The sequence below is a fragment of the Diospyros lotus genome, chromosome 7 (assembly GCF_014633365.1).
Source record: "Diospyros lotus cultivar Yz01 chromosome 7, ASM1463336v1, whole genome shotgun sequence".
In the NCBI taxonomy this organism is placed as follows: Eukaryota; Viridiplantae; Streptophyta; class Magnoliopsida; order Ericales; family Ebenaceae; genus Diospyros; species Diospyros lotus.
In genome coordinates this window covers 9,053,205-9,075,836 of record NC_068344.1, presented here as the reverse complement: position 1 = coordinate 9,075,836, position 22,632 = coordinate 9,053,205, and positions in this window count along the sequence as shown.

The window sequence follows — 22,632 nt, the reverse complement described above, 5'->3', positions numbered from 1 at the left end:
CGAAGGCTCAGAAAAACCATCGTTTCAACCTCCCTTAGCCAAAATTAATAAATCTTACTTAGGCCCGAATATATGTAAGATCATGTTTTGATCGAAAATCCTTTTGTTTCTTTCTGAAACCATTTAAGGGTTGCTCCTTATGTTAAATATGAGCCTACTCAGGGTCCCGTTGACTTTTCAGAAGTCCCTTGCGATCATTTGGTTTCTCAGCCTGAATCCTAGTTGTACCAAAAATGGTTTCTGATCTGGTTTCTTTTGATGTCATAAATCTAGTCTTGTAATGCTCTTTACTACCATATCGATTTCCTTAAATTTCTAGGCTTTTGGGCATTCCCTACTGTTGATTCGATTACTCAAAATTGTACCGATAATTATGTTATAGCCCTAATCTGCTAAAGACTTCACTTATGGCCCACGATAAATAATACTTAAAACCTCACGAAATTCTCGGGTGTTACACGAGGCATGAGCATGGTGGAAGTTTTTGTATGCCTTATGCTAGGTTTAGAATCCGTATTTCAGTTGATTTTGTATTCAGTTTTTACTGTTATTGTAACATGTTCGATGAAGTGATATGAATGTATAATCCATTATGTATAATTTATGAGATCATTAGGTTCTGATTCTGCTTCCATTTATGATTAAGTTTATTGTTCCTTAGTGTTATTTTGGGAATGCTATTCTTATATGGGTATGTTTAGGATTTTAGTATGATTTGTGTATATGAAAAAAAAAATCATAGCATAATTTCAAACGCCCTGAAGAGGCGGGGCGTTACAAAGATAAAGAAATATTCTCATATCATATAATTTTACTAGATTTTCAAGGAGTAATAAATTGAGTACATTTCTTGATACTCTATTGAAAATATTCCTTTCTTAGTCAAAGGAAGATCATTCTACTTAGCACACAACACAACATATTTCATAGAATTACAATTATCTAAATAATTATTCAGTCATATTTACCTTATCAAATACACACACATATGAAACACACATAAGTCAAGTAAGTTACTTGCTACTTGACTGAGACAGAACATATAGAAGATTATAAATACATTGAGTACAATATATGTTATTCAACTAGAAGATTTCATTTTCTAGATTCAAATAAAAAGATATTCTACTTAACTCATTCATCAAATTGCAACAATTTGAACAAACACTGCTGAATTCAAAAAGCTTCTATATCCTTTAAAATAGTTGAATGATTTTGCTTATCAGGTAATAAACATTCAACTTTATAAGTTTTTCAAAAGTTCATTCTTAAATTTCAAGACTTAAAAACTTTAGGAATTTGATATTAAATATCAAATAGGCAATTTAAGCTTTATGGATTAAAACTCAAGAAAAATCTTGTAAGTATATGATCATTTACTTATGTTGTTGCCTAATTATAACAATTAAATTTATTTGTCTCAGAGAATAGTTTAGGCAGAGTCCAAACAAAATCCCAAGATCTGGGACACTATAGGAGGGTCACCATATGTCGAGCTCGATCCGCTGTCTGAGAAAGTGAAGAGGATGCAAGGAGTCTTTGGATGGCTTATGAGAGTCTCTGAGGCCCTTGCTCCCTGGATAGTCTTTAGATGGCTAGTCTTCCACAGGGTCTGTAGGGTCTTTGGATGGGTGGCACCAGAAGAGTCTGCAGCACAAAAACAGTTAGAAGGCACGCATGGATCTTCCCCACGTGGGCCCTATAATGCCTAAGTCAAACAATGAAGTCCCCATGAAATAGAAGTATGAATGCATATATGTGTATATATTATATGTTTCAGATAGGAGTCTTTACTTGGGTTGTCTCCTGAAAAGTTCTGTGTGGTTCGAGTTCAAAGTCTTTAGGTCCTGAGTTTGAGTGTATGAGAGAGAGTGTGTCTAAAAGGATCCAAAAAGGTCCATTTGCTATGAAATAGACGAGTATTTGACAAAAAACTCATATGGTGGTGTAGGTAAAATTAAAATTTTATGTGAATTAGACATGCACAGGAGAAGCAATAATACACACACCATACATAGCTTGGATATTTAAACAACATGTCATTTCATCATATGAAATACAATAAATTATATACCTAATGCCCGATGTTAGGATGAGTACAAAAACCGTTTCTATGTTAAGATCGAATCCACCTCAAGTCATGCTAGGCTTATGATGTGAATATTTGCAAGTGCACAAAGTCACAGCAAGTAGTAAAGTTTAAAGAAAGGATGTTGAACCCATAGAGACTAATTTTGTTATTGAGTATCGAAATTCACCACATTATTTACTATTTGGAGAACTAAATATTGAGAAAATATTGATAACTAATTTTAATAAATTGCACAACAAAACTAAACTAAATAAAAGGAAATAAATCTGATAATTGGCGTTGGAACTAATAGGAAATAGATCTAGGGCTTTTGATTTCACTTACCTAATCTCACACAATTTAAAATTCCAAGTCACGAAAACTCTAATCTTCCAAGTTGTTGACAAAAATCCCTTAATTATTCAAAGCCTTTTCTTAAAGAACACCAAAACTATCTTGATGAAGTCGGGGACTTGCTTGCTCGGGATCACTTTAACGTTCAAGTTAGATAACTAGATTATCATAAGCTCCAAGTATGTAGTTTAGAACTTAGAAAAAAAGAGTGGAATCCTTTACTTGTCCCTGTTGCTTTCCTTTTATCCTTTTACAGGGATAGGGATTCCCTTTTCGAATTATCGGGATGCCTATCTCGTCCCCTATGGAGTTATGATCCTAATGATATGGATATAGTAATCCTTTTCGAGAGATTCGGGATATTCCCTATCTCCTTGATTCTTGGAGAAACGGTGGATCTCGAGGAATCCGAAGAATCTTCGCTGAGTCACAGGTTAGTCGGTGTGTTGAGGCGTATCTGCCACGTGCCCTCTCTGGGCTTAAGTAGGATGACGTCAGTGGAGTGACTCCTTAGTGAGCACGTGTCACCGCTACTATTGGCTATATTCCTGGGGTATTGGAGTTATTATGGACCTGAGAGAATTTTCCCTTATCACTTGCCCCCCCACTCCTCGAGCCCCCTAGCTTGAATGGCTCAAAGAGTGTCGAAGTCTCCGAAGGTTTGCGCTTCCTTTTACCCCAAGGGTCGAGATTCGTCGGGTTTGAGGAGCTAGGGAGTTTCTTTTCTTGCACATGTTCATATGGCATGGTTACCAATTTGTTCTAATGTCGATATTTGTTCCCAAGACACTGTCCAAACCTTTCACCTCTCAAGCCCCGCAATCTTTGGGTAATTAATGGTCATCATTACCTGCCCTTTGGTTCTCCACCTTCAAGAATTTAATAGGCGACTCTTATCCTTTTGTTCACTTCTTCTTTTGATCATTTTCTTGCCCAGCCTACTACCTTGGTAGCGAGCATTCCCTTCTCTTTTTGCATCTTCCTTGCTCTCTCTCTCTCTCAACTTTCTGCAATGGCGATTACCGGATCTAGAAGGCTTAACTCGACCGACGCGAAGCTTGTTAAGTGGAAGAACCACCCTGCCTCCTCCATCCCCTGCTAATGGATGAGCGAATCAGAGTGTCAACAGTTCAGGGAAAAATACAAGATTCCCAAAGAATAGGAGGTCGAGTTCAGCACCCATCTGCCAACATGTCACCTTGTTACCGGCCGTCTCTGTGTCTACAAGTGTGCCTTTGACTGGGACTTCCGCCTGTCCCCCTAAGGGAGGGTTATGTCCTTACTCCAACACCTCACCATCGTTCCAGCCCAGCTGTCTCCCTTCAGATAGAGGTATTTGATGGGTTTTATCGTCATTTACCATTTTGGTGGAGTAGAGCCCACAAGAGAGCTCTTCGATTACTTCTTTACTACCAACCGCGATTCGGGGGGTTGGATTTTTATCTCACCAAGGGTCGTGAAGGAACGCTGCCTTATCGCGTCTAAGGAGCATCCCAATCTTGAGGCCACGTCGCTCATGTTCTCTTCTCTGGGGGGTCCAAAGATTTCGATGACTAGAAGGAGTGCTTCGTCTTCATCCGACCCAAAATGCCTAGCTCCACAGGAGAGATTTGGTCTGTGAACAACGGGTGGACTTTGGATACCAAGCACAAACGCCTAAGCATCGAGGAAATAAAAGAGTCAGCCAGTAAGATCATAGCCCCTAGCCGAGACTGGAAAGTGGAATGGCTTTCCACTCTGAAGCTTAGCCAAGCGGGCCTGGATGGTGAAAATTGTAAGCGTTAGCCTTTGCCTTTCTCCCTTACTTCTTTATTCCTTTCATTTTTACCAGACATTGATTTTCCTTATTTTTCTTGCACAGTTGAAAATCTTTGGGAGATAATTTATTCCCCTATCATCGAGGGGATGATCCTAGACTTCCTCGAGAGCAAAGGACCTTTTGCCCTGGCCAAAACAAGGAAAACAACTAAGAAGGTCCCAAGGACCTCTCAAGGTAGAGGGCTCCCTGCCTCGCCCGAGAAGGCTCCAAAGGCCTCCCAGGGTAAAGGACTTTCCGCCCCCTCTCATTTGAAGAAAATGGCGGTGGAACACCCTAAGACTTTCTAGGAGGCCCCAATGGGTAAGGCCGAGGCTCATCCAAAGAGTCCTTCCCCGGGATCTCGAGCTCCAAAGAATAAGAGGGACTCCCAACCTTCTTAGCAACTAGCAGCAGCTCTTGCCTCCTTGCAAGATCCGTTTGAAGGTGATGATGAAACTATTGGCCAGGCGCTTGAGGTGGCTAGGGCTGAGGCTCAGGGAAGTCGGCCGCCTACATGTATGGACTCAACCATAATGCCCCCCCAACATTCCCATCCCTTATGTTTTTAAGTGGATATTAATGTCCCTATCTTCGGAGGGGCACCCAGGGTTAATAGGGAGAGCTTCATTGGAGGAAGCTTCTGCGCTTCCTACTAAGGAGATTCTAGCCCGAATGATGAAGCAAAAAAGGGTAGAGACTGCCCCCTCTCCTTCCTCAGCCTAGGCGACCTCTATTCCTGAAGCGGTCGAGGCCCCCGTTAAGGCCTTGGCTATTTCTAGTGCTTCGCCAGCTGCGAGCGAACCAGATTACTGCGCCGAGATTCTAAGGGTAACCTTTACCACTTGACTTTTCCCTTGAGTTCTCTTCATACGAATAGGCCTTGACCTTTATTTCGTTGTTGTTTTCCAGAGCCTTTCGGCCTTTCAAGATTTGATCACTTAACGAGAATCAGAATTCCGGGCCCAGATTGCTTCCTTGGAATCTGAAGTTGAGAGGCTCCGAGGGCTTGAGGCCTTCTCTTCCAAGCTTGTAGATCTCGAGCACAACATGCATATCCTCAACAAGTCAGTTGAGTTGGTGTAGGAGGAAGTGAAGCTTGCCAACGAGGCCGAGGCTCAAGCCCGCGAATATCTAGAGCTGGCGCAGAAGAGTATGCCTGACGCTCATCAGGCCAACTCCAAGCTCGGAGAAGAGTTGGATACTCTGAAGGGTGTGAAAAACCTACTCCGAGAGAATGTGAAGAAACTCACCTTAGAGTTGAAAGAGGCCAAGAAGGGCCAGGTAGAAGCAATAGAGTCTTACTCTTGGTGCAAAGAAGACCTCCAAACAGCTAACTCCAAGCTCCAGTCCGCTCTCAAGGATGCCCGTGTGGACTTCCAGAATGGTCGCGAGGATTTTTGAAGCTTAGAGGCTTATGCTGCGGAGTTAGAAGGTCTCATTCAGGGTGGATTTGAGCATATGAAAAAACTTGTGAAGGAGCGCTTCCCGAACTTGGACGTGGACTCCATCGCCTTCGATGTCTCAGCAACTTTATGTTCTTTAGAATAGATGACTTTGTATTTGAACTTAATATTTTAATAAAATTTTACCTCTTGATTTAATGTCTTCTTCTTTCTTTGCTTGCTTGCTTTCCCAAGAACTTACAAAATTTTCGCCTTCACTCCCGAAGATTGGACATTCCCCTCTTAGTTAATTACTCTTTAAAAGAGATCGTAACTCTTCGAAGGACACCGTTACTGGGGTGGGGGGTTGCATTTAACCCCTCTTATGCTTAGAGGATTTTCCTTGCCCTTTACTAGGGGAAAAGCCTTCCGGGGATCAGATTTGATTCTTTTCCCTTTTTTTTTTCTTTTTTTTTTCCCAAGGATCAGATTTGATTCTTTCCCCCTCATTTTTTTTTCTCTTTGCTTTCGGAAGTAGGCTCGGGGCCCCCCGAGGATCACATCTAATCCTTTGGTATTCTTTCCTATCGGGGGTTCAAGGCCCCCCGAGGAGCATATTTGATCCTTTTTCTTTTGGTCGAGGGTTCGAGGCCCCCCGAGGATCACATTTGATCCTTTTTCTTTACTCGGGGTTTTAATCCCTCGAGGTTAGCCTTATTTTTGGTCAGGGGTGGTCCCCTGGGATCTTTTTCTGTGAGGAGCTTTAACTATTGGGAGAGAAAAATAGATTTATTTTAGAAGTCATAATCAATAAAGAACATTATTGATAAAATTTTCTCAAATTTTGCACATTTCAAGTGTTTTTAACGGGTACACCCTCTATGGTCTGGAGTTTATAAGCGCTAGGACTGAGGGCTTCCACCACTCTGAAGGGGCCCTCCCAATTAGGTGTTAACTTGTTCACCTCCCGAGTATTTCGAACGTCTGTTTGTCGTAGCACTCAATCTCCAAGAAGGAAATTTTGAGCTTTTACCCTTCGGTTATAGTACCTTTCAATACGCTGATTTTACGCTGCCTGTCGAATCTTCACCTGATCATGAAGTTCATCAAGGAGATCTAAGTTTTCTCTTAGATTCTGTTCATTGGACTCCGGGATGAAGAGTTCCACTCTGAGGGTTGGCACACGTATTTCAACTAGGATCAAAGCTTTCAAACCATAACATAGGCTGAACGGAGTTGCCTGTAGATACCTTCACCGTGGTTCAGTAAGACTATAAAATACTTGGTAACTTATCCACCCAGCTCCCATCTTCGTTGTCTATGCGGGCCTTTAGACCATGAAATAAGGTCCGGTCAACGAGCTCAATCTGGCCATTAGCTTGCGGATGACCCATCGAAGTGAAATGCTGTGGTATCTTCAGCTCCTGGCACCATTCCTGTACCAATTGGTCAGTGAACTGAGTGCCATTATTTGAAATTAGGACACGAGGAATTTCGAACTTGCACACCACATTCCTCCATAGAAATTTCTTTACTCACAGAGCAATAATGGAAGCCATTGGTTCCGCTTCGACCCACTTTGTGAAATAATCTATGGCGGCAATAATGTACTTAACCTGGCCAGCCGTCAAAGGGAAAGGACCCAAGATGTCGATGCCCCATTGAGCAAATGGGCAAGGTGCGACCAGATGAGTTAAGGTGACAGCTGGTACATGACCAAGTTAGAGGTTCGTTGGCATCTATCGCAGGTTCTGACCAGTTGCTCTGAATCCTTTGCCATCGTTGGCTAATTATACCCTTGCCGAAGAGCCTTCTGGCTAAGGGTTCGGGCTTCAATATGGCTTCCACATATAGCTTCGTGGATCTCCCTTAGAATGTAGTCCGCTTTGTGGGGTCGGATACACTTGAGTAGGGGCTGCGAGAATGACCTCTTATAGAGCGCCCCATCGACTATTACAAAACTTCGGGCCTTTCTCTTAATTTCTTGAGCTTCTGAGTTACCGTCGGGAAGCTTTCCTTTCTTCAAGTATAAGAGTAAGGGATCCACCCAACTGGGTTCGGCATCAACACACAGTTGTTCAGCTAACTCCTCGATGCTTTTCTGTGGTAAAGACTTAATTCGGATCTCCCGAGAGCTCGTTGGGAAGGAAGACGAAGAAATTCGGGATAAAAGATCTGCTTCTATATTTCGGGCCCGAGGAACATATTCCACCTTTACCAATTGGAAGCGCGCCATCAACTCCTTGACCATAGTCAGATATTTCTCCATGTGGCCTTCCCAAGCCTCGTATTCCCATTCACTTGTTGCACGACCAGATTGGAGTCCGAACTCACTTCAATTCGTTGCGCTCCTAACTACTCAACCAGTCTCAAACCTGCTAACAAGGCCTTGTATTCAACCTCATTATTAGATGCTCAGAACTCAATGTGCAAGGCATAGGGCCAAGTCTGCCCATCAGGGCTTCTGATCATCAACCTTGCTTCGCCACTGCCTGAGGTTGAGCTTCCATCCACGGCCAACATCCATGGCCTCTGATCTTGTTCCGAGGGTTCCTAGGATCCAATCCTTTCGGCAATAAAATTTGCCAATGCTTGGGCCTTGATAGTCGGTCGAGGCCTGTACTCGATAATAAAAGCCATGAGCTCCATCGCCCATTTCAACATCCTTCCTGAGAGCTCTGGTTTGCTAAGCACCTGCCTCAAAGGTTGGTTAGTAAGCACGATAATGGTATGAGCTTGAAAATAGGGTCGAAGTTTCCTTGCCGAGATTACCAAGGTAAATGCCAACTTTTTCATGGGAGAATATCGAACTTCAGCCCCTGTCAGTCACTTATTGGCATAGTAAACATGCCTCTACCTTTTATCTTCTTCTCGGACCAGCACTAAACTCACAGCCTCCTTGGCTACTGCCAAATAAAGATACAACGGTTCTCCTTGCTGAGGCTTAGTGAGAATTGGGGGAGAGGCCAGATGTTCCTTTAGCTTGCTGAAAGCTTCTTGACATGCATTATCCTAGACAAAATTCTTTGCCTTCGACAGGACCTTATAGAAAGGAAGACCCTTCTCCGCCAACCAAGAGAGGAATCTCCCTAAAGCCGTCATTCTCCTTGTTAGGCTTTGTATTTCCTTAATGTTTCTCAGGGCTAGCATGTCTAGAATGGCTTTAACCTTCGTCTGGTTCACTTCAATTCCTCGATGATGAACTATATAACCCAGGAACTTTCATGCAAAAACTCAAAAAGCATATTTGACAGGATTAAGTTTTACATGAAACTTACGAAGAGTTTGGAAGCATTCTTCCAAGTCTATAGGATGATGCTTGGCAACGAGACTTTTCACTAGCATGTCATCTACATAATCTTCCATGTTTCGACCTAGTTGATTTTGAAAAAGCTTATTCACTAGATGTTGGTAGGTGGCCCCCGTGTTTTTCAACCCGAATGACATTATTGTGTAATAGTAGGTTGCTTTATTAGTGATGAACGCCATCTTTTCCTGATCTTCGGGATGCAACGAAATCTGGTGGTACCCTTGAAAGGCGTTTATAAAACTCATTAATAAACAGCCATTCGTCCCGTCAATCAGGGCATCTATCTGAGGAAGAGGGTAGCTATCCTTCAGGCAAGCCTTGTTAAGATCAGTGAAGTCGATACAAAGCCTCCACTTACCCTCTCCTTTGGGCACCAACACCACTTTTGCTAATCATTCGGGATAATCAACCTCCCAAATGTATTGTGCCTCCATCAGCTTCTCCACTTCCACTTGAATCGCTTTAGCTCTTTCCGGGGTAAAACTTTGCTTCTTTTGCTTAACAGGTCAGAAACCCGGACGCATTCTCAACCTGTGCGTCATAATCTCCAGATCAACCCCAGGCATGTCTTGGGCTGTCCATGCGAAGACATCTGCATACTGCCGAATGAGGGCTAAGATTTGACCCCTCAGAGGGTCTTTTAGCTCGGCACTTATCTTTATACAACGATCAAGGCAATCTTCCCTTAAAGGTACTCCTTAAGCTTATCCATGGGTTCTGTCGTCTTTGGATCTCTCGACCCCTTCAATAGAAAACCGACGACTGGTGGGGGTCTCTTCCCCCTTTCTCCTTTTGAGTAATTTTCATGACCAGAAGCTTTTCCTAGTGGCGGATTCTCCTTCATCTATCCTGTAGGGTCTCTGCACTCCTTGCCATGTCTATGGAGGCGATGTAACATTCCCGGGCTGAACGCAAATCTCTTTGCACCTCACCTACCCCATTGGCTGTGGGGAACTTCATCATCATGTGATACGTGCTAGGAATAACATAAAGAGCATGGGGGCATAATCTTCCTAGAATCATGTTATAAGCCACATGCACGTTTGCCACAAAATATCCAGCATGACCCGAGAGGTTAGGGAACCCTCTCCTAAGATTAGCAGAAGCTGAATGACTCCATCAGAATACACAACTTCCCCTTTAAATCCAACCAAAGGGACACGAGCCGGTCTCAACTGTTCCATTCGGTATCCCATGCCCAAGAAGGCTTGCCTGTACAAGATCTCTAAAGAACTATCCGGATCTACTAGGATCCGCCGAAGCTCCCACTTTCCAAGCTCGGCTATTATTACTAATGGATTATTTCTATTCGGATACCCGAGGATATCGTTATCTGAAAAAGAAATCGTTTCCCCTCTCCTCGACCTCTTCACCTTTGAGGTTCGGCTACCCCCTACATCCTCCTCGCCCTTCGCGCTCGAGACCTCCCCCATGGCGAGCGTATGTAACACTGGGGGCTGAGCATGATCTTCTCCTGCTTACGATGGTCTCTCCTTTCGGGGCGAATTCCGAACTCGATCTCACTCTTCTACTCGGTCCTTCCTAGGGGAAGGACTCTGTGAATGCTGATCTCTCCCCCTTTTGGAATCTGCTTCCCTGGCAACAAAACTCCTAAGGAAACCCCGATTAATGAGCTCTTGAATCTCCTCTTTTAACTGGTGGCATTCCTTCGTATCGTGACCGTGATCTCGATGGAAGCGACAATACTTATTCTGGTTCCTCTTGTTAGATGGTGCCCTCATCGGCAGAGGCTTCTTCAAATAGTCCTTGCCCTCAATGGTGACGAGGATCTCAGCTCTTGGGGCATTCAAGGGGGTAAAACTGCTCGACTCCCACCGAGGACGGTGCTTCTCCTTTTGATCCTCCATTCTACCCTCACTTTTATTTTGTTCGGAATGTTTCTTTTTTTCTTTCTTTTCGGTGTACTCGGCTCTCTTCACCTACATAACCTTCTCAGCATTAATATACTTCGTTGCCCAGCTAAGGATATCCGTGAACATAAGCGGGGGAGTTTCGGCCAACGACTGAGTGAATGAATCAGGCCTTAGCGACCATAGCGACATTATTGTCGAAGTTCTCAATGCTCAAGGCTTCCATATTAAACCTCGAGATGAAATCCTTTAAGGATTCACCCTAGTTCTGCTTCAAGCTAACGAGGGCCATAGTAGACCTTCAATGCCTCCGAAGAGGAGCAAAATGAGCTAGAAAGCTACTCCGAAGCTGCGTAAAGTTGGCTATTAAGTGATGGGCTAGATTTGAATACCAGGCACGCGCGTTCCCTTCCAGTGTTGCCAAGAAGACTCAACACTTCATTGCGTTGGACGCATCTTACACCATCATATAGGAAGTAAAAAGATCGAGGTGATCCATTGGGTCGGTAGTCCCTGCATAGGGCTTGATAGCCAGAATGCGAAGACACTCAGGCGGTACCACAACCATAATCTCTAGGCTAAGGGGTTGATTCACCACCATCCCCTGAGACTCTCCTTGCTTCGATTTTAAGGCCTCAATCTCCTTCTCTAACTGAGCAACCTCATTTCCTACTACTGTAGCGCATACGACATGCTGGAAGACTCTTCAGCCTCCCATCTCCATCCTCTTGTCCCCGTCCTCGAGGGTCCTCCTCGCGTGAGCAAGATCCTTCCTCCAGGGGGGCTCTTGCCTCCCCCTCCCCCCCCATTTGAGAATGATGGGCCTGCTGGTGCTGGTGATCCAGGAAGCCGGTGAGTAGTTCCGTTAGGCGCTAGACCTGATTCTCTAGAAGCATGATCCAATCAGGCAGGGGATGAGCATTATTCGGACTACGCTTCCCCCTTGCTGGCTCCTTGGGGGATTGTTCTGACTTGGCTCTGGGGCGGGGTTGCCACCAGCAGCCCGAGATTGATGCCTTCTGGTGGCCATTAAGATAGAGAGAGAACTTGAACGTCGAGGTAAAGCGTACTAGAGAGACAAAAAGAAAAATGCCTCGGCCCCACCGTAGGCGCCAATTGATGATGCAGTGGCCAGTCACCTTCCCCTGTCTTAGATTAGGTACCTGCAATGAAGTCGGGGACTTACTCCCCCGGGATCACTCCGACGTTCAAGTCAGATCACTAGCTTATCATAAGCTCCAAGTATGTAGTTCAGAACTTAGAGAAAAAATAATGGAATCCTTTGTCCGTCCCTGTTGCTTTCCTTTTATCCTTTTGCCGGGATAGGGATTCTCTTTTTGAATCACCGGGATCCCCATCTCGTCCCCTGTGGAGTCATGATCCTAACGATATGGATATGGTAATCCTTTCCAACAGGTTCGGGATAGTCCCTATCTTTATGATTCTTCGAGTGACGGTTGATCTCGAGGAATCTGAAGAATCTTCTGCTGATATATTGCAACCCTGTTTAATCTGCCAAACCAACTAAGGGCAAGCGTAGTAAAATAGAAACAGAAAAGACAACACAGCGAGTTACGTGTTCGAATCAAAAGATCCTACTCACGGCAGAGGCTCCGCCTCTAGTCAATCCCCTATGAATGTTTTCGATTACAAGAGATTACAACAGCTTACAATAAAGAAATTAAGATCAATATACAAGTATAACGATATTGAATACAATACTGAAAACAAATACATTTTCAAGAACAAGAGAGAATTTGTTCAACTTGATCTCACGATCAAGACAAGTATCTGCGTTCTTATTAGTTTCAATCCCTCACGTCTCAGGCGATTTCCAACAGAGATTAAGCAATACTAACACTTACCAATAGATCTTACCAACAAGCCGATCAATCGAACAAGAGGAGAATTTACAAGAGAGAAAGAGTCTCACTTCATGTGCGCCGAACATAAGATTTCAGAGAATAAGAGGAATAGTAGATCTGAAGCAATTAGGGCATGAAGCTTCCCTTATATAGCAGCAAGCAACCAAGCTGGGTTGAGGCAAACTTGCAGGGGCCACATGAAAATGGGCTTGGCTCATAAAACAGATCTCGGGCCAATGGTTATTTGGCCCACAAAATAATTAGCAGATCATATACACATTTAAACTTCAATTAAATGTAAGTAAGATGAAACCCAAATGCATATATCAAAATGCAAACAAACAACACATATCAATTATATGAAAATACATTTTGAATCATAAATCCTAACATCTTTGCTAAATCACAGGTTAGCCGGTGTGTTGAGGTGTATCTGCCACATGCCCTCTCTGGGCTTATGTAGGATGACGTCAGTGGAGTGGCTCCTTAGTAAGCACGTGTCACCGCTACTATTGGCTATATTCTCGGAGTATTGGAGTAATTATAGACTCGAGGGAATTTTCTCTTATCATATCTTCACCTAATAATCCATCATATCTCTATATGAATTTAATTATTTGAGCATTAAGTTTTTTGGATTTTAAATCTGGGTTTATGTAGGATGACGTCAGTGGAGTGGCTCCTTAGTGAGCACGTGTCACCGCTACTATTGACTGTATTCTTGGGGTATTGGAGTAATTATGGACCCGAGAGCATTTTCCCTTACCATATCTCCACCTAATAATCCATCATATCTCTATATGAATTTAATTATTTGAGCATTAAGCTTTTTGGATTTTTAAAATCAAAGTTATATTAGTTGCGATAAAGAATTTCTTAAATTTTGCTTAACTAATGGTGTTTAATTCTAGAACTCTAAATCATAATACCTCTCGGTACAAGTATAATTTAATATATCAAGTGATAATTGGCCAGAAAATCACAAACATTAAGAATAAAGGAAAAAACACTCAATCATGAAAAAATAAAATATTAAGTTCACATGAAAATTTCAATTGTGTTTTCAAAGTTAGGCTACATCAAAGCTCTAAAAAATTAAAATCAGTTTATTGCAAGTTTGGAAATACATTTTAATTTATTGCGGATCATGATAAAAGATAAAATAGAGAGAATGGAAGAACAGGAAATTCCGTCCAAATTTGTTTAGATCTGGGTAAAGACCGCATCCGCTGGTGCGTCCGTCCGCTTGCTGCTTCTGTTAATTCCTCTGCCAAATCCCCTACTTCATTCCTTCTCAATTTCTCCTTTGTCCGCCGCCCTGCTTCCAATCTCCTTCACTGTTTTAATTAGCCGCTGCTTCCTCGTAGTGTGCGCCGCTCCCTTCAATCTCCAATTTTCTTCCTTCCCTTATTATAATCTTTTTTCTATATATATGAACTCCACGAACAGCCCTAATCCTCCCATTTGAACTTATATTATTATAATATTATATTTAAAATGCAACCCCCTTACTCCACATTCAAGTTAGTAAAATGCATAATATAATATAATATAAAATATAATATTTTAATATTTAATATTTAATATACTATTAATTATATTATAATATTAATTATATTATAATATTTATTTTTTATTTATATTATACTATTATTTTATAGTATTAATTTTAAAATTAACTTTATAATTTTTTTCTTTTATTTTTATTTTTTAACCTAAACACTAAGTAGTATTTCTGTAAAATAATAAGAAATATTATAAATTAAATATATGTAAAGGAAACTCAAAACACTAGACAATTTTAAGTAAAACACATATAAAATACTAAAAATACTACTCATTTATGACCAATAAATGTGAATAAATTCTCACATCAGCTTAGTCTGTCCACACTTAGTGTGCAATCCAGTACCACGACGTTCACCTCTTCCCTTGCTAGCATGAGGATTTTGAATCGCCAACACTTGTGTGTCTTTTTCCACATGACACTCATGCCCAATTAATTTACTGAAGTAGAGTAAAAATTGATAGAAGCATAATAGAGAGAATAAAAGAAGCCAAGCTGAAATTTTGTATCTTTTCCAATTGCTTCACATCCCAATTTCACCGGCAAGCCTTTCCACTTGCCTCTCCATTTTTTTTGCACGTGGACAGTACTAACAGAGGATGAGATGGCACCAGGAGTCGACTCCCATCCACCATCTAGTCGATTGCTAGAATTGAGGCAGTTAACTCTCAATGCACTGGCTCACCAACTTTTGATGTACTGTTGTTATTAACACTTAATGACACACACAAGACAAAATGGGTGCATATTGTCAATGTTAGTGTAGATGCTCTAGACCTAATCAGATTGGGCATGTTGTACACTGACAATTGTAATCATGTTTATTATTTGAATAAAGAGTTGTTCAAATTCACAAGAAGTCATTCTATTAGTTTCTTGTTATCATTGTAATAACCGAATGAAACTAGATAGAAGTCCATATGATGTATACTGTGATTAATCTATAAAGATGTGAGATGATGCATCACAGTTTCTAGACATCATTAAACGTCCCAAGATGTAGCAATGTCAAGAATAGACATTGACAATTACGATAAGACTTGTATGTGCTATGTGATAGCAATGGGGGTCTCACACCCATAGGCATGGGGATACCTAGACAAGTACATAGGTGACCAATGTTGGAGAACGTGTCACTAGACGTGATTCGCTATGAGAATCTATTTTGGTTATATGTTGATTCTCATACAAGATGGGTGTAACTAATCCTTGGACCTGAGGTTGTCACAGTCATCTCATAAGAAGACCGGTATGCTTTGACATCATTTCAATGGGCCTAGATAAAAGCTGCACATGGGCGATCGTTAGGCATATCGTGAGGCTTATGGAGGTGGGTGTATAACCAAGATGGGACTCATCTATCCCTTGATAGAGGATGATGTATCTAAGGCGCCTTCGGTGGATATTCACTTTAAATCCATGGCCACGGTGAAAAAGATCAATAAGGAGTTATTGATTCACTTTCTATTAAGTGAAGATATCCAGATGACCGAAGAAAAACTCATATGATCGTAATCAGGCAATACATCACCATACTTGAGATCACATAGGATACATTGATAAGAGGATTAAATTACACGGTAACTATGCTCGTGAAAAGTTATTTGCGCATTATGAATCATTCTGCATAATTGGGTAGGCATGATGCCTTACTAGAGCCCAATCTTGTTTTATATGTTCGTACTGACACATTGCCTACATATTCGGAAGCCTAATCAGTCATACGCAATAGACTTGGTCCCTGGCTTAAACCAGGAGAGCGGATGTATGGTCAAATGGGACACTTCGGCAAGAAATTATGCCGTCGTAGGTTCTCACGGAAAAAGAACAAATAGACGTAATGACATCAATATGACGAGGGGTCGTCATAATGGAAAGAGTTTCCTAAAGTGGCAATTGATTAAATTAGGAAGGAGTTTCTAATTTAATAATTTTTTATTTGTTAGAGTGGCAAATAGGAAATAAAATATATTTGGGCTTAAGTTAATATTTGGACTAAATTGGATTTGGACCAAATATTAAATATTATATTTAGACTAAATTGGATTTGGGCCAAATATTAAATATTAAATATTATATTTGGACTAAATTAGATTTGAGTCAAATATTAAATATTATATTTGGGTTAAATTAGATTTGGGTCAAATATTAAATATTATATTTAGGCTAAATTGGATTTGGGCTGATTATTATATTTAAACCCATAATAAGATTTTTGCCATTTAATTATATTTCTAGTTGAACTAGAATAAACCCATTTAATTAAGTTCTTAATTGGACTAAATTAAATGGGTTGGCCAATATCCATTAAGGTTTAAAAAACCTTAGAGCTCCTTATAAATACCCCTTTATGGGTTGTCCAAACTAGAGAGTTTTTGGTGTGGTTTTTCAAGAGTTGAAAAACAATTGCCGTTCACTCATCCCCATTTCGTTTTGGCATCAATACGAAACGAGGGCATTTTTTTTCTGTTTGTACTGAAGCCGAGATAAAGGAGAAGGAGCTAGTACTCCTATTCCGCTTTCCTTGGCAACGAACGCGTGCCGCATATCACGAGTCAGAGGTCGAACGCTTGGATGGTTCGAATCTGTGAACGAATCGAAAATCTAAAGGTTAGATTTATTTTATTTGTATGTGAATGATTTGATTTTGACGTTGATCCAATCGTCGGGATCGGGGTAAGGTTCAAAATTTTGAACCACGTTGCTTACCCCGTAGCAATCTTCTTTTACTTTCAGTGGTATCAGAGTCATCGTCGAAATATCTCAATTCCTTACGTGCAGATTCGATTATGTTGTTATATGTGAAATAATTAAATAGTTGGGGCATCGAAAGACGCGGCCAAGTGTGGCCTACACACGCTGGGCATGGCTTGAGGAGGCCTGGGCGAGCGTAGGGCCCAGCCAGGCACGACCGCGCTTGCTGGGGCGTTGCCAGGTAGGCCCACGCGCGCACGCATGGAGCGGCCTAGCGTTAGGGCGATCCGCAACTCGCGGGTGTGGCCCGCTACCCGCGCGGGGCCCTTGCGCGGTCGCACGCCCCAGCCGTGGCCCTACGCGCCAGGCACGGCCTGCGCGCCCTAGGGGTGCCCCTTGCTGCCCCAGGGGCTGCCTAGGTGCGCCATGCATGCCCCAGCATGCCTTTTAGGCTGGCAGCATGTATGACATGCTGTTCAGCTGCCTCCCAGCCCCTCCTGCTACCTCGAGCTTCGGTTTGACCCTTCCCCGGGGTCCACCTGAATCACCCGGGCCGACCTTTCGGTGGCCTAATGCGTTCTGTTCCCTCAGGTAGGGCTCGGCCAAATTGTTTGGCTATTTTTTATTATTTTTATTCGATCCATGAGTGTATGACACCTATGGGCCGGGGCTATTAATTAGATTATTTATTAATTATTGGGCTGCTAGTGTATGTTTGACATGCATTGGTTGATCCAAGGCCTATTGAGCCTTGTTAGTTAGACTAATGGATGGAGCCCAAGCCCAACACAATTAAAACAAATTTTTTTTCTAAAATTATACAAATTTTCAATTTATTGAAAGTGTTTCTTTAAGATTGAAATAGATGCGACAATTAATTACCATAATTGTGAATGTATCAATGTGATTGATTGCATGGGTGTATGGTATAAATCGAGTTGACCATTTATTTTATATTGGGAACGAATGCTTGTAAATTTAGTTTTTGTAATAGGGCCTGCGTGCCCAGCCTCTCTTATACTCTGATGTACATTCTCTTTTCATCTCACTCCCCCCTAATGTAACTCGGGGTTTCTGATTCTATGTAATGTATGTAGAATATAATAGTGTAGTGATAGTTGTAGTTTGTATGAAGAGTAAGAGATGGAGCCAAATTGAAGACAAGATTCGAAGACAAATGAAGGCTTAAAGAATGTGCTTGAGAAGTAAGTTGTGATTCTTCACCTAGGTTTGATTCGCTAGCTTCCCTTTTATGGCTCGAGGGGGCTAGCCATAGCTATTCATACCATACACCAGTTTGAGTCGTTTATTATACATGATTAATTTGATTAATTGCATGAGATGAGACCTAAATAAATAAATAATAAATCTCTCATTAATATTAAGCTAACTTGCCTTCCATCATTATGAAGCATTAGGTTTCTAGTTGGCACTTGATTTGTTGAGTCACTCAAGGTCAGGTGTCACTTATGATTCCTATGTTTCATGGGCCATGAGATGTCCCTAAATGATGGGTCCGACTTAACTAAAAATGTGGGGTTTGTTGAGTCACTCAAGGCCTTACTGAGTATAGAGGCAAAGATTAGGAATCACATAAGATGTACTTGACAAGGAGTTGTCAACCCAAAGAATCTAGGGGTTGCATGGAGATGCAATTGGTAGCAAGTACCTACCTAATCGATCCAAGAACAATTTGTTGAGTCACTCAAGGTTGTACGAGGGGAGATGGGATCCTAGCCCATTAGGAAATCTTCCAACAGAATTTTTCGAGTTATGTCTTGAGGGTGGCAAACTCGTAGAAAATAGTGGGAACAATCATAAAATGTTACTTCTTGCAATTTATGATTTCGTAATTCAATATGATTATAATAATATCTTTATTCGGTTATTGACCCAAAATGTTTGGAAACATGTCGATAGGATCGATACTCGAGGGCAATAATACCTTCAACAGAACTAATTTCTATGACTGGGAGATCATTTTGAGGATAGTCCTTACACATGATAAGATTCTCTATGTGATAGAGAGATCTTTTCTTGCAAAGCCACCAGTTAAGGAAATAGTAGCACGTGATGTTTGGACGATACATGAGAGTGATATGATCACTGTTTGGTATATCATCTTAGCTGCCATGATCCCGGAGCGTAAGCGACAACATAAGAGTTATGATGTATATGAGATCATAGCTAGGCTTAGGGATCTTTTGTTGAGAAGCATGTCATGGAGATGATACGTCTTATCAATAGGTTGCTAGAGCTAAACTTGGGTATGGATGCCGAAACTTACCCTAGATTTGGTGCTACGGTACCTCCCTAACAATTATGGAAGAGACTCTTGGAGAGTTGTTGTCCATGCTAAGGGACATCAAACCTAAAATTTTATAAAGGCCAAGGGAAGTGTTCTCTTAGTTAAAGGGCCCAAGGCGCACAGGGGCAAGCCCAAGAGTAAGAAAGCCAAAAGGAAGAAGAGTTCTTCTATAGCACAATCTAGAAAAGTCCAGAAGACCAAAATCCAAAAAGGTAAGGAGGATGTGATCTATCTCCACTGTGATAAACTAGGAGGTGTAGAGTAAGAAGAGTTCTACTTAGGGCACTTCAAGTATTTATGTTATTGGAATTAATCTATCTAATTCTGATTACTTCACATGGGTATTAGATACTAGATCTAGTGCTCATATTTGCACTTTTGTGTATGGGCGTAGGAGTACGAGGAGATTAATAATAGGAGAAGTGTACCTACACGTGGGAAATGAATCAAAAGTTGTTCCATTAGTTATAGGGACCTATTTATTGACATTGCCCATAGGGCTTGTTTTGGATTTACATAACTGTTACTATAATCCTAGTTTGATTAGAAATATAATTTCTATTTCTTGTTTGACAATGATGGATATTCATTTTTATTTAAGAACAATAGTTGTTCATTTTATAAAAATGAGTTATTTTATGGTAAAGCAACAGTACGTAGCGGTTTGTATATCCTTGATGTTGATACTCCTATCAATAACATAAATATTAAGCGACTTAAATCAGGTGATTTAAATAGTACTTATTTATGGCATTATCGCATCGACCATATAAATTAGACCAGCACATCCAACTTGTATAAAATTGGATATCTTGGCACGTTTGATTATGAATCATATGGTGCTTGCGAATCTTGTTTACTTGGCAAAATGACTAAGTCTCCTTTTAAAGTAAAGGGAGTGAAGGCTACATAAGTGCTAGGGCTTGTGCACATTGATGTGTGTGGGCCCATGTCCATCCAAGCTCGAGGTGGGTATGTCTACTTCATAAGCTTTACTGATGATAGATCACGTTTTGGTTATGTGTATCTTATGAGACACAAATATGAGGCTTTTGAAAGGTTCAAAGAATTCAGATTTGAAGTAAAGAAACAAACTGGGAAAAGTATCAAAATACTTCAATCAGATCAAGGTGGTGAATACTTAAACAGTGAGTTTCCAGATCATCTGAAGCAGAATGAGATTTTCTCACAATGGACTCCACCTGGAACATTAGAGATGAATGGTGTGTTTGAAAGAAGGATTAAGACCTTGTTGGACATGGTCTGATCCATGATGAGTCGCACTGAACTCCCCATTTCATTTTAGGGATACGCACTCCTCACCGCGATCTTTGTTTTGAACAGGGTTCCAAGTAAGTCAGTTATTCAGACTCCATATGAGATATGGAAAGGAAAGAAGCCAAATTTGTCTTTCCTTAAGATTTGAGGTTGTCAAATTTATGTTAAATGTGTTGACAATAATAAGCTACAACCTAAATCAACGAGATGTCTGTTTATGGGATATTCATGAGAAACAAATGGATATTACCACCCATATGAACAAAAGGTGTTTTGTTGCCAAGCATGTGGTATTCATTGAGAAGGAATTCTTAGATGCTATGGCTAGTGGGAGGAATGTTAAGCTCGAAGAGATTTGAGGCGAACCACAAACAAATACTCCCCTCTAGGAACCCAAGAAAGATCAGACACAAGATGTTGTGTTAACTCCCCAACCTTCTACACAAGAACCTCGTAGGTCGATGAGGGTTTGTCACAAGCAAGAGAGATATGGATTTTTCATCTCGACATATGGAGATGTGCTTCTAGCTGAGAACGATGAGCCTACTACCTATGATGAGGCAATGTTTGACATTGACTCTGGGTTATGGCAGATGAATGACAAAACAACTTTTCTTAAAGGAAACTTGATCGAGGATGTATATATGACACAACCTGACAATTTTATTACCTATGAACATGCAAATAAGATTTGCAAGTTACAAATATCCATTTATGGACTAAAGCAAGTATCCCAGAGTTGGAATCAATGTTTTGATGAAAAGATCAAAAGGTTTGATTTTTTACAAAAGGGAAGTTGATTCTTGTGTTTACTAAAAGATTAGTGGGAGCGTGGTGGTCTTTTTAGTCGTATATGTGGACTATATATTGCTCATAGGGAATGGTGTTCCCATATTAAAATTAGTTAAAAGAAAGCTTCAAAATATTTTCTCCATGAAGGATTTGGGAGAAGCAGCCTATATTCTGGGAATAAGGATTTATAGAGATAAATCTAAGAGGTTTCTAGCACTCTCCCAAAGCACGTACATTGACAATGTGCTAAAGGGTTTAGCATGCAAGATTCTAGGAGGAAAATCTTCCTATGTCACATGGAATACATCTCTCTAAGACTATGTGTCCAAAGACACAAAATGAGAGAGATAGGATGAGTCGAGCACCATATACCTTCGCTATTGGCTCAATCATGTATGCCATGTTATGTATGAGGCCTGATGTTGTATATGCTTTAAGCATATGTAGTAGATATCAGGCTGATCCAAGTGAGAAACACTGAATTGCAGTTAAGAATATCCTTAAGTACTTGAGAAGTATTGAAGAGATGTTCTTGGTATATGGAGAAGGAGAGCATACCGTGAAGGGGTTCACAGATGCCAGTTTCCAATTCGACCATGATGATTTTAAATCACGTACAGTCGGGATTCATATTCTTCCTAAATGGAGGGGCCATGAGTTGAAAGAGTTCCAACAAGAGATAATGGCAGATTCAAGAACTGAAACCGAATACATAACAGCCTTCGAAGCAGCTAAAGAGGCTGTATGGATCTGTAAGTTCATTGATGAACTTAAAGTGGTGTCCAACATCATTGATCCAATAACGGTTATTGGGACAACAATGGATCCATTGCGTAAGCGAAGGAACCACGGTCTCATCAATGGATTAAACTTGTATTGTGGCATCACCATTTGATAATGGAGATTATCAACCGAGGTGACACATATAGAGAAAGTATCGACGGGTGACAACATCGTAAATCCCTTGACTAAAGCTCTATCCCAGGAGAAATATGAAAGTCATGTCGATCATCAAGTATAAGATACATGAATGATTAGCTTTAGTGCAAGTGGGAGATTGTTAGTGTAGGTGCTCTAGACCCAATCAGATTGGGCATGTTGTACACTGACAATTGTAATCATGTTTATTATTTGAATGAGTTATTCAAATTCACAAGAAGTCATTCTATTAGTTTCTTGTTATTATTGTAATAACTGAACGAAACTAGATATAAATCCATATAATGTATACTGTGATTAATCTATAAAGATGTGAGATGATACATCACGATTTCTAGACATCATTAAACATCCCAAGTCGTAGCAATATCAAGAATGAACATTGACAATTGCGGTAAGACTT